The sequence below is a fragment of the Rhincodon typus genome, chromosome 4 (assembly GCF_021869965.1).
Source record: "Rhincodon typus isolate 14 chromosome 4, sRhiTyp1.1, whole genome shotgun sequence".
Lineage (NCBI taxonomy): Eukaryota > Metazoa > Chordata > Chondrichthyes > Orectolobiformes > Rhincodontidae > Rhincodon > Rhincodon typus.
In genome coordinates this window covers 50,129,203-50,142,726 of record NC_063335.1, presented here as the reverse complement: position 1 = coordinate 50,142,726, position 13,524 = coordinate 50,129,203, and the positions used below count along the sequence as shown (strand labels likewise).

The 13,524-nt window shown below is 39.9% G+C and overlaps 1 protein-coding gene across 2 annotated transcripts in view; it reads left to right on the top strand.

The window, feature by feature from the left end:
* The window catches only part of LOC109928917 (sperm-associated antigen 1), a 126,246-nt gene that overhangs the window by 27,729 nt on the left and 84,993 nt on the right, over positions 1–13,524 (top strand). The gene's annotated exons all lie outside the window — the stretch shown is intronic.

Below are 13,524 nucleotides of genomic sequence, written 5' to 3'. Positions count from 1 at the left end.
TTGGTTTGTCAAGGGCAAGATATGTCAATTAATTTGACTGAGCACATTGATACACAAATGGAGTATGATTGGATGTCATGAACTTGAAATTTCAAAGTTGTTTTACAAATACCACAGAACAGACTTGTTGGCAAAATTAAAGCCCATGGACTTAAAGAGCAGTGGCATAGATATAAAATTAGCTAAAGGGGCAGAAATATAGTGTAGTTATGAATAGTTGAGACAGCAGTAAAGTATACTTTATTCCTATGTATTTTGTTTTTCTGATATATATCAATGCATTACATTTGGCTGTACAGTTTGCCCACAGTTCCAAAGTTAAACTAAATAAGAGGGTATAAGGGATTAGTCTTGGGTAGATGTAGCAAAAGAAGAGGAAAGATCAAGGCAGGAGAGCAACATAGTAATATGGCAAGTAAAAGTCACAGAATTGCAGAAAGGGACTAAGAGGAAAAGAAAGTAAGCAAACAGACTACACGTTGCAAAAAGACAAAAGTAAGGGTTCTATATTTGAATGTACATTACATCCATAACACAGTAATTGAGTTGATCGTGCATCTGCAGTAAATAAATATGATCTGATAACCATTACAGAGGCATGGCTGCAGGATGACAGAAATTGGATCCTGAATGTTGAGGAGTGTATGATAGCCAAGAAGAATAGAAAGCTGGGTTAAATTTAGAGCACTAGTACTTTTAGTCAATGACAAAATTGTTGCCATAGTTAGAGATGATCTTTATTCATGAGAGTAGGATGTAGAATCAGTTTTGGTGGAGATGAGGAATGATAGGTGAGAAAAGTCACCCATGGGTGTGGTCTACATTAACCCCTAACATTAACCACAGTGTTGGACAAAGTTTACAAAAATAAATATTACGTGCTTGTGATAAAAGGATAGCAATAATCATGGGTGATTTTAATTGAGATATAAACTGAAAAAATCAGATTGACAACAGTATCCTGAATGAGAAATTTGTAGAGTGTTGTTGAAAGTTTCTTAGAGCAGCACATTGTGGAAACAACCAGAGTGCAGGTTATATTTGACTTTATATTATATAATGAGTCAGAATTAATTATTGACCTCAGAGTAAAGGCACCACAATGCAGCATTGATCACAATACAATTGAATTTTAGTTTGAAAGGGAAGAGAGTAAATTTTTGGATTGTATTTTGAACTTATAAGGGCAACTATCAGGCATGAAAACTGAGCTAGCTCAAATGTCCTGGGATACTAAACTAGGCAATAGATCAATAGAGAAGCAGTGGCAGACATTTATGGAAACATCTCAAAATACTCAGAACAAATACATTTCTATTCTAAAGAAAAAATCCAAGGGACAGACCTACCATCTGTGCTTAATTAAATAAGATAAGAAAAACATCAGACTTGGAGGGGGAGGAAAGAATACAACAGTGTGTTGCAGCTGCCCATGGCTGAATGTGACAAAGTGGTTGCTTGTATTTTTAAGCTAACACAAGATGGTTGAAGAAAATTGTAGCAGATGCAGCATTTCACACCCCCAATCATGGCCTTCACAGACAAACAATAAAATGCCTCCTAAAATCACAATAGAATCTTAGTAAATTGAGGCAGACAGCAAGAGCCTGATAAGGCAGATCAGATTAAAAACCATCTGATTTGAAATTTCTATTTTATTATGAAATGGAAAGAGGACGCTTGACCCACCTTAGATAAGGCCTTTTAAATAATTATAACTACATATTAGAGTAGGCACTTTTGTACAATAATATATTAGACACTGGAAAATTTCATTAGATTTCTGTAGGTAAGCAGTGTTGGACACAGACTGGTTTCGATAAAATCCTTGGAGAACCTTGATAAGGGCCTGGTACCAGCTAGTTCAAAGTTTGTTATTTAGTACCGATTGGAAGAAAAGTCTGATCTCATAGTAGTAAAGGCTTTTTAAGTAATTGTTACTACATGTTAAATACACAACCAACAAAATAACATGAAGGGATTTAGCTGAATTTTCTTCAAATAAATAGCTGTAGGCAGTGGGGAGAAACTTTCATCCCATCAGCAGGGCGGTAGAGCAACAAAAAAGCATAAACAGGATAATCTTGTAAGAGTACCAAGAGACAACTAACATAGCACGGGGTTAGAATCAATTGTGAAACAGCCACCATGACCTCAAGAGAATAAATAATCGTCGTGTTGCAACCTAACAAACAACCTAAAGAACTCAGGAAGAATGACAGAGGAAAACTATAAGACTAGGGTGAAAAAGAAGTCCTGTCCCCTAGAGCCTTAAAAAATCCTAATAAGCTTCTTTTAATAATTTGATAGAGCTATAAAAGTGATTAAATTTCATTCCTATTGATGAGATTTGAATAGGTGCTATATGAAAAATGTTTAAAGTTAATGACAGTAGTCTATCCTGTTTACAAATTTGTTTTAAATTATTTTGCAGCATGCAAATAAAAGCTGTAAGTGATAGTCACTCTGTCTTGCAGCTATGTTTGTTTCACCCTTTAAAGTCAAGTAAGCGGGAAACTACTCCTAAAATTGTTAGCATTGACACAGAATTATAGTATTAGGTGTAACTATGTATAACTTTTTAAGTAACTTTATATTTGAGCTGATATCGCAATTGGTAGAAATTATAAAATAAAAATTTCTAATCTTCTAACTAAGGTTAGTAAGGAATATTAATTCCATGACAGAAGTTGAAAAGTCATTAATAATAAGCAAGTATATGATGCAACTGACAAAGGTCTAGGAAGGGATATAACAATCAATATTGGAGTGTGGTCAATAAGATGCATTGTAAGAACTCAAGGACAGGTGATTGGTGGTCTGGCAAACATCCTTAGATGATGGGAGGATCTAAGATTGGCCATGAAGTTGTCCATCATCGATTGTGTACGCACAGGATTAGATGTGTAATTGAATTAACCTTTAATGTCATATGCACTAGAATAAATGCAGTGAAAAATTTGTAATGTCACCACTTTGGTGCCATCTTAGGCGCAGGGTACCCAGGTACAGATACTTGAGTATGTGTTACAGACTTGAAACAATCATAAATAAAAGTTCAGCATAAGAATAAAGAAGTTTCCTTTTTTAAAAATTACTTGGATTTTAGTCTTTTCACCAAGTCTGTGCCAGCAACAAACCCTCAGACTGCCCAGTCTCTAGAACATGCTGGGCTTCAAAACTCCAGGCCTCACTTCCGGTACTCGAGGGATTCGCCTGTGGTCCGGGATTTGTCACTTCCGGGCTGGCCCCTGCTCTGGCACTCATTGCCCCCCCGCACTAGCTTCCGCTCTAGGAGTCGCCTCTGGGACTCACCACCCCCACACCGGTCTGGCCCGGGACTCGTTGTCCCCGCGCCAGCCTGGCCTGGGACTGACCTGCAGGACTTGTCAGCAACAACCTTTGGGTCTCCTCCATTCGCCTCTGGGTACGTTAAAGTTAAAAGTTTGGAAAAAAAAAAGAACAGGCACAGCAGAGAAGCTTTGGCTGGAGCATCTTACTCTGCTACCATCAGAGGGGGATGTGGCAAGCACGTTAATGTTGCATGTAATCATTGTAATGTTGTGTGTATAAATATCCTGCACCTTATTGGGAAAGGTAGAGTGTCCTGAAGACCCTTCGCACGCTGTGATAGTAAGCAGTTCTGAATAAAGATTGATTTGTGCTGTTGAACACGGGACTCAGACTCCTCTTTAAAATCCCTCTTCGGCACAGTGCAAAGATGAGTGGCTGGTCCAATGATTGGTCAGAATGTAAAAAACAGCTGAGAATGACTGAAAGGTTAATCAGGAGAAAGAAATTAGTGTGTGATGGGAAGCTAACTAGAAATTTAAAAATTGTCAGAGTTTCTATAGGTATCTAACAAGTAAGAGTAAATAAAATGTGTTCGTCCTCTGGATAGTGAGAATGGGGGGCTTAATAGATGATAATGAGGAAATGGCAGAATTCCTCTATTCAAGAAGGAAGGGAGGTCAATCAATTTGCAGTCTTATTCTGATGGTTTTAGAATTCATAATTAAGAATGCTATAGCTGGGCATCTAGAAAAATTAATGGTAATTGGGAAGAGTCAACATTGTTTCTTCAATTTATTGGGTTCTTTGAAGGAGTAACGTGCTGTTGATGAAAGGGAGCCCATTGACATATGGTACTTAGGTTTCAGGAAGGCATTGACAAGGTGCCAAAAAAATTGATTGAGCAAAGCAGGAACTCCTGGTGTTTGAGTTCCCATACTAGCACGGAAAGAAGTTAGCTGAGTACAGAAAACAGACTTTGCATATAAAGGTCTTTTTCTAGTTGGCAGTATGTGGCAAATGGGGTCCTGCAGGGATCTATGTTGGGGCCTCAAATTTTATAACATGTATCAATTACTGGGATGAGGAGAGCAAAGGCTAAATTTGCAAGTCATAGAGGTATACAGCACAGAAACAGACCCTTCAGTCCAACTCATCCATGCCAACCAGATATCCAAAATAAATCTAGTCCCATTTGCCAGCATTTGGTCCATATCCCTCTAAACCCTTCCAATTCATATACCCATCCGGATGCCTTTTAAATGTTGTAATTGTATTAGCCTCCACCATTTCCGTTGGCAGCTCGTTCCATACACGCACCACTCTCTGTGTGAAAAAGTTGCCCCTTAGGTCCTTTTTAAATCTTTCCTCCTTTCACTTTAAACCTATGTCCTCTAGTTTTGGGCTCCCCACCCTGGGGAAAATACCTTGTCTTTTTACCCTATTCATGCTCGTCATGATTTTATAAACCTCTGTAAGGTTACCCTTCACCTTCCAACGCTTCAGGGAAAATAGTCCCAGTCTTTTCAACCTCTTCCTATAGCTCAAACCCTCCAACCCTGGCAACATCCTTGTAAATCTTTTCTGAACCCTTTCCAGTTTCACAACATCCTTCCTATGGCAGGAAGACCAGAATTGCATGCAGTATTCCAAAAGTGGCCTAACCAAGGTCCAGTACAGCTGCAACATGACCTCCCAACTCCTATACTCAATGCATTGACCAATAAAGGCAAGCATCCTGAACGCCTTCTTCACTATCCTATCTACCTGCGATTACACTTTTAAGGAACTATGAACCTGCACTCCAAGGTCTTTGTTCAGCAACACTCCCCAGGACCTGGTGATGCAAAGGTGGGTAGGAAAATGTGCTAAAGAGGACTTGAGATTGCACAGCAATATAGATACGTTGAGTGAGTGGGCAAAAATACAAGATGGAGTGTAATTTGGGAAAACGTGAAATTGTTCATTTTGACAGCAAGAATAAAAAGGTGGAGTGTTACCTGAGAAAGACTACAGAATTCCAAGTGCAGAGGAATTGAGGTGTTCTAGTGCTTGAGCCACAAAAGATTAATGTGCAAGTACAGTAAATAATTAAGAAGGCTAATGAGAAACTTTCCTTTAGTACGAGAGGAAATTAAGATAAAATTAAGAATTGTACCAAGCATCAGACCGCATCTCGAATTCCTAGTGCAGTTGAGGTCTCGTTATTCAAAGAAGGATCAAATGCATTGAGATTATTTTAGTGCAAGTTTATTAGTTTGATACCTGCAATGAGTGAGTCCTATGAGAAAATGTTGGACAATCCAGACTTAATTTTCATTGGGATTTAGAAGATGAAGGCTGACATGATTGAAGTATGTAACACCTTGAATGGTTTTGATAAGGTGAACACGAAAAGGATATTTCGTCTTGTGGGTCAGTCCAGAATTATCGGGCAGTGTTTTAAAATTAGGAGTCATTCTGTTTGGGTAGAGATGAGGAGAATTCTTTTCTCTGACAGCTTTGTGACTTTGGAGCCATCTGACTTGGAAAGCAGTGGAGGTGGAGTCATTGAATATTTTTAAGACAGTGGTAGATAGATTCTTGTTAGGAATTATAGTCAGTGGTTTTTCATGAGTATGTGGAAATCAAAGCACAAACAAATCAACCATTATCTTATTGATTGTGAAGGAAACTTGACGGGCTGAACAGGCTACCTCTACTTCAAATTCATATATTTGCAGATGTGGAATAGCTGGTGAACTGAGCAGATGCATGGCAGATAAAATTTAGTGTAGAGATGTGTGGAATTATACATTTTGGTAGGATGTGTGAGGAGACGCTAGAAACGGAATGATATTCTTTTAGAGAGTGTGCAGGAACAGGAGGCCCCGGGGGTGCACGTACACAGACCTATGAAGGCATAAGGATAAATTGAGACAACAGTGAAGAAACTATATTGGATCCTCAGTGCTATTCATAGAGGATTAAAAGCTAGGATGTTAGACAGGTAAGTTGAAGATGACGTTCTCTGGCCATATGCTGCAAAATGAGGGGAGGTGTGTCTGTAATATTCATGTATACAAATTTTTTGTGTATACTTCACATGTTCAATTCATTGAAGTTAATTTATGTAATATCAGATGTAGTTTAATTGTTTTTCACATGTCAACACTGAAAAAAAATTGAATTGCTGAATTTGCTCACTTCTGAGGTATGTAATGCTAAAACCTAAATCAGCCTTTTATTTTAAAAAGTGCAATCATAACTTTCTTCTAACAAACGACTAAAATAATCAGTAACAAAATATTTTAAAGTATCTTCAAGAAGACTTTAAACATAATTTCCATTTTTTCAATATTTCTGACTTTTCCCTATCTATTTTAATACAAATTACAATATTATTAAATTATAACTAAATAAAGATACTTCTAGTTGTCACCTTGGCTCAGTGGTACCACTTAATTTTGACTCGGAGATTGAGACTTCAGATCCAATTTCAATTGTTTGAGCACATAACCAGGGTTGATAAATCAAAGCAGTAATGACGGAATGCAGCAGTGTCACAATATTGAGGGCTAACTTGGATAGCCATTAAACATTGATACAGAGATCACCATATATGAATGACCAGAGCACATTTAATCTAAGTGCTGCCTGCTAATTAATATAATTTCTGTGTGCAACTGGTGCTGACTTGCAGTATTGATTGGACGTATCAGCAGAGAGCCAATCTTAATTTATAATCTCTACTTGAAACCTGCCTGTTTCTTTAAAGGGATAGGAAATTTTAAATACTGGAAGTCCTTTGCAAGTTGAACCAAATCCAGGGGGAAAGGATTTTCATTTATATTGTATCTTTCAGGACACATTTCAAAAACAAAGAATTGAAGTGGCTGTGAAGGAGGCTGCAGGAGGAGTAGGGATGTGAAGATGGCTCAAGGAAGGGCACAGAGAGAGGGAGAAGCTGCAGGAGGGATGTGGGGATGGGAGGGAAGCTGCAGGAGTGGTACAGGGGGTGAGGAAGCAGAGTATGCCCGGGCTTTGGGGGAAAGAGAGAGGTAAAGTGAAATTCAGAGGCTGCTAAGGAAATGGATAGGATCGAATGGGAGAAGAAGGCTTCAAGAGGTATAAGAATGAAAAAGAAGACTGCAATGGAAGTTGGAACAAGGGTCAGACTGAAAAATAGGGTGAACAGTTTCAAAACTACCAACCAGGGGGTACTCAGCTATCTGGGATCTGAGAAAACTTCCAGTCAGTAAGGTGATGAATTCCTTGCAAATGAATGTGAAATGTCTACTCCAGACCTGTGCAAGTTCAGGAGCTACTATACTTGAATAAAGAGTGTTGTAGAGTTGGGGGTGAGGTTGTCGACTTGCTAGCCGAGCTGGCCTGTTTTTGTTCAGACTTTTCATCACCATGCTAGGCAACGTCATCAATGAAGCCTCTGATGAAGCGATGTTGTTTTGCTCCGCTTGGAATTTATACAGTCTGCTCCGTTGTGGTAAGTAGTGTCATTGCCGGTTTTGATCTATTTGGGTTTGTATATGGGGTCCAATTCTATATGTTTGATGATAGCATTATAGTTGAAAACCAGGTCAAACATTGACACGCACAGGAATTCCTAGAGGCATGGTTTTCAACCTTTAATGCTATCAACATACATATAGAATTGGACCCCATGTACAAACCCATACAGATCAAAACCAGAAATGACACTACTCACCACAATGGACCAGACAGTATAAATTCCAAGCATGGTAGAACAACATCGCTTCATTGGAGGCCTCACTGATGATGTCATCTAGCACAGTGATGAAATGTCTGAATAAAAACAAGCCAGCTCGGCGAGCAAGTCAACAACCTTAGAATGTAGCAGAATGGGGCGGCACGGTGGCACAGTGGTTAGCACTGCTCCCTCACAGCACCAGGGACCCGGGTTCAATTCTAGCCTCGGGCAACTGGCTGTGTGGAGTTTGCACATTCTCCCCATGTCTTGCGTGGGTTTCCTCCGGGTGCTCCAGCTTCCTCCCACAGTCCAAAGATGTGCAGGTTAGGTGGATTGGCCATGCTAAATTGCCCGTAGTGTTCAGGGATGTGTAGATTAGGTGGGTTATAGGGGGATGGGTCTGGGTGGGATGCTCCGAGGTTCGTTGTGGACTTGTTGGGCCGAAGGGCCTGTTTCCACACTGTAGGCATTCTATGATAGATTCTACAGCAATGCACACTTATCAGTATTTACATTTAAATCTGAATTGAAATCCAGGGTGCAGTAAACAGGTTTGTAACAGCCTGGTTAAAATGTTCCAGCTTTGTTCATATGCGATGGAAATGCAAGATCCTCAATGTGGTGGCATTTCATGTGTAGATGCGTGTGTCTGTTAAATTCGAGGAAGAACATCTTTGTTGGTAACTTAGGGCTGTTATTTTGTACCAGTTCAAATATTGTGGTGCCTATGGAATTAATGTTTTCATTCTGCAGCTTTAGGTTTAGTAGAGAATTGATTATTATTGAGAATGTTGGTGAATTATTCTGATTTGTTTGTGTATGAATCCAACTACCCATATTTCAGCCTAAGTACAGAAGGTCTTGTTACTAAATGAAATGTCATCAAATAAGTGAGTGGTAATAGTGAAGAAGCTGCCCCCAACAATCAAAATGTAGCCCTTGAGAAAAACTCAAGAGGAATTGGAGCAAGTTATGTTTGTTTTCCAACAAGAAAACTACTTCAAACTCTCATTTGCCAAATGGCAACCCCTCCCCACAAAGTTTCCATTGTAGTTGCCTCACATCTTTCCCATCCCCATGAGTAATTTCCTAATGTCTCATGGGCTTCCCTGGACTCATACACACATACAAAATAGGTGTGAAGGTAGAAAATTCAGCCCTTCAAGCATGGCTGATCTGTTGTGTTTCAAATTCCACATTCCAATGTACCCTGATAACCTCTTACACACCTGTTGAACAAGAATCTATCTACCAATGTCTTAAAATATCCAATGACCCATTTCCACCACCTATGAAGCAGTGTGTTTCAGGGGGAAAATAATTCCACTCATCTCTGACTTAAAAGGGCGATCCCTAATTTTAAAATAATGCCTCTTAGCTCTGCGCTTACCTACAGGAGAAACATCCTATATATACTATATACTATAGACAAGACAAGACCAGTCAGGCACTTGCAAACTTCAACCAAATTACCCCTGACTCATCTAAACTCCTGTAGAAACCAGCCCAACCTGATCAAGCTATCCTCGTAAGATAGCTTCCTCATCAGATATCAATCTAATAAACTGTCTCTGAACCACCTCTATCACATTTTGATATCCCTGCTATTGGAAGGAGATTATCAAACTTGAAAGGGTTCGGAAGAGATTTACAAGGATGTTGCCAGGGTTGGAGACTTTGAGCTGTAGGGAGAGGCTGAATAGGTTGATGCTATTTTTCCTGGAGCATTGGAGGCTGAGCGGTGACCTTATCGAAGTGTATAAAATCATGAGGGGCGTGGATAGGGTGAATAGCCAAGATTTTTTCCCCAGGATAGCGGAGTCCAAAACTAGAGGGCATAGGTGTAAGATGAGAGGGGTAAAGATCTAAAAGGGACCCAAGGGGCAGCTTTTTCATGCAGAGGGTGATGTGTGTATGGAATAAGCTGCAAGACGAAATGGTGGAGGCTGGTACTATTACAACATTTATAAGGCATCCGGATGGGTGTATGAATAAGGAAGGTTTAAAGGGATATGGGACAAATGCTGGTAAATGGGACTAGATTAATCTGGTCGGCATGAATGAGTTGGACCAAAGGGTCTGTTTCTGTGCTGTACATCTCTATGACTCTATTTGCATCCTTCCTCAAATAACGACATCAAAATGACTCATTGTATTAAGATGTGGCCTCGACAATACCCTCTATAACTGAAGCATAATATATTTCGTCCTGTGGAAAACGATAACATAACATTAGCTTTCTTGATTTCATGCTTTACCTGCATACCAACTTTTTGTAACTCCTGCATTGTGGGTCCACCTATAGCACGTGGACTGCAGTGGTTCAAGACAGCTCACCACCACCTTCTCATGGACAACTTGGGATGAGCAATAAATGCTGGCCAGCCAGCAACACCCATGTCTCACAAGTGAATTAAAAACAATTGCACTAGAACACCTAGATCTTTCTGCATCTTAGAATTCTGCAGTTGTTCTCCATTTAAATAGTGCTCGTTTTTTTTTCATTTTCCTTGCCAAAGTGAACAACTTCACATTTTCTGTCATTATACTGTATCAGCCAGATTTTTACCCACTCATTTAAACAATCTATATCTAGCTGCAATATCCATATGTCTTCTTCGCAACATACTTTCCTTACTCTTTGGTGTCATTTGTGACTTTAGCTACTATGCCTTTGCTCCGTAATCTAACTCATTGATACAAACTGTAAAACGTTAAGACCCACCCCAGTCCCCTGCAGGATTCCTGCCAGTTAGACAAACGCCTATTTATACATAATGTCTATTTATGATCAGCCAGCCAGCCAATCTTCTATGCGTGCAAATATGTTACCCTCCACACCATGAACTCTTATTTTCAGTAATAACTTTATTAAATGCTTTCTGGAAATCCAGGTACAATATGTCTATAGGCTCCCCTTTATCCACAGCATATTTTATTCCTTTAAAGAACTCCAATAAATTGGTTAAACGTAAATTCCATTTGAAACCATGCTAATTCTTCCTGATTACCTAGGAACAGGAGTAGGCAATTCAGTCTTCAGGTCTCCCCTGCCATTCAATACGATCATAGATGATCAAGCACTTCAATGCCTTTTACTCATAACATCCCCATAACCTGTTCACCACTGGTAATTGTAAATCCATCAATCTCTGCCTTAAACATACTCAAAGACTGAGCTTCCACAGCCCCCTGTGGTTGAGAATTCCAAAGTTTCACAACCTTCTGGGTAAAATCATTTCTCGAAACCTCTGATCTAATTGGCGTTCTGTGTTTTCTAAATTGCGTCCCTGGGCTTTAGACTACCCAATCAGAAACATCTTATCCACATCCATCCTTTCAGGTATTTTGTATGTTTCAATTAGATCGATTTTCATCTTTTGTAACTCTAGAGAATGAAAACCCAGTTTGCCCAATCTGTCGTCTTAAGACAGTCCTACCAACCTGGAAACAATTTTGATGAACCTTCATTACACGCCCTATATGGTAATAATATCTTTCCTGAGATAAGGAGACCAAAACTGCACACACACCTCCAGGTGTGATCTAATCAAGCTGTTATACAATTGCAGCAAGACTTCACTATTCCTGTACTCAAATCCTCTTGCAATAAAAACTAACACTTCATTTGTCTTCCTATAACTTGCTGCACCTACATTATAGACTTCAGTGACTTAGTGACAAGGTCACCCACGTCCCTTACATCTACACTTAATCAGCCCCTTATCATTTAAGAAATAATCTGCATATCTGTTTCTCCTACCTAGTGGATAACCTTGTATTTTTCCACATTATATTCCATCCTCCATGTTCTAGGCTATTAATCAAGCCTGTTTAATCCTCCTGAAGCTGCTTTACATTTTCATCACTGCATTTATTCCTGCTTAGCCTTGTAATCATCTGCAAATTTGGAGATATTACATTTTAGTCCCCAACTCCAAATCATTAATATATATATTTTGAACAGCTATGGCTCAAGAACTGATCCAACAAGTTTGTCAAATACATTTTCCCATTCGTAACTCCCTGCTGACTATGCCCAATCAGATTCATCCCAGTCTCTTCAATAGATTCTAGCATTTTGCTACTACTGATGTAGGACTAACAAGTCTGTAATTCCAGTTTTCTCTCTTGCTCCCTTCTTGACATTTTCCATCTTCCATCCACAGGAATCATTCCAGATCTGTAGAATTTTGAAAGATAATCTCCAGTGCATTGACTATCTCTACAGCCACATCCTTCAGTACACTGCGATGTAGAAAATCAGCTCTTGGGAATTATCAACTTTCAGCCACATTCATTTCTCGAGTACAGTCTTCCTAAAAACAATAATTTCCTTCAACTCCTCATTCTCCCTAGCCACTTAGATCTCTAATTCTAGGAGATTTCTTGTATTCTCCTTAGTGAAAACAGGCACAAAGTAATCAATTAGCTTCTTTACCATTTCACCTCTTCCCATTATTATTTTACTGGATTGCATTCCTATTCTATTCTCCCTTTCCTTACCAGCTTCTTATTTCTCATGAGGTTTTCTGAACGCACAGATATAACCTTTTTTAAAGAACGCAGTGGTTCGCACTAATGCCTCACAGTGCCAGGGACCAAGGTTCAATTCTAATCTCGGGCGACTGTCTGCGTGGGTTTCCTCTGGGTGCTCTTGGTTTCCTCCCACAATTCAAGATATGCAGATTTAGTTGATTGGCTATGCTAAAGTACCATGCAGTATCCAGGGACGTGCAGGCTAGGTGGAATAGCCATGGTAAATGTGGGGTTATGGGGACGTGGGTGGGATGCTCTTTGGAGGGCCAGTGCAGACTTGCTTGGCGGAATGGTGTCAATTTTCACTGTAGCAATTCTATGACTATGAAGCAGGGGCAATGTAGAATCAAAGTATTGGAGCAGAATCCTGGTGGCATGATATTGGGTCTGTGATCTACTAGTGGTGGGAAGCCTCCAGGGCAACGCTATGGCTAGGATGTGGCAGAGAGCCAGTTTGTACCAGTTGTGTATCCAGTTGACTCATTTAAATGCCGCAGATTGTGATTAAGTGCTTGCTTTTGAATTGAGCAAAGGGATTATCAATAGCTGTCTCAGGTAAGCCTGTGGAAGTCGGCCATGTTAGGAAGAAAAGGGAGAGAAGGCCATTGTTGGAATGAAATGTGAGGCTTTGGTAGATAGGAAGTAGCCAATGATCAATCTTAGAGGGGCTGAAGGAGAAAGTTATTGTTATGGCTTCTCAACAAGGCATTCATAATGCTCTTGCAGTTGGGTCTAAGGGAGTGACCTGTCCAGGGTCCAAGGGGGAATATCCTTTGAGGATAGTGCACAAAATGGATCAGACCAATAACCTTGTCTATCGAAAACTCCTGGGTCCCTTGTGGAGGAAGAATAGTGCAGAGGGAGGCAGGACCATGTGCTAGAAGCACTACAGCAGCAGCAGTAACAAGACCAAGAGGGTGAGCCTCTGTCTGGGCAAGCTGCAGAAAGGGAGAGTGGACTTGCTGCAGAGGGCTGTATCAATTAGG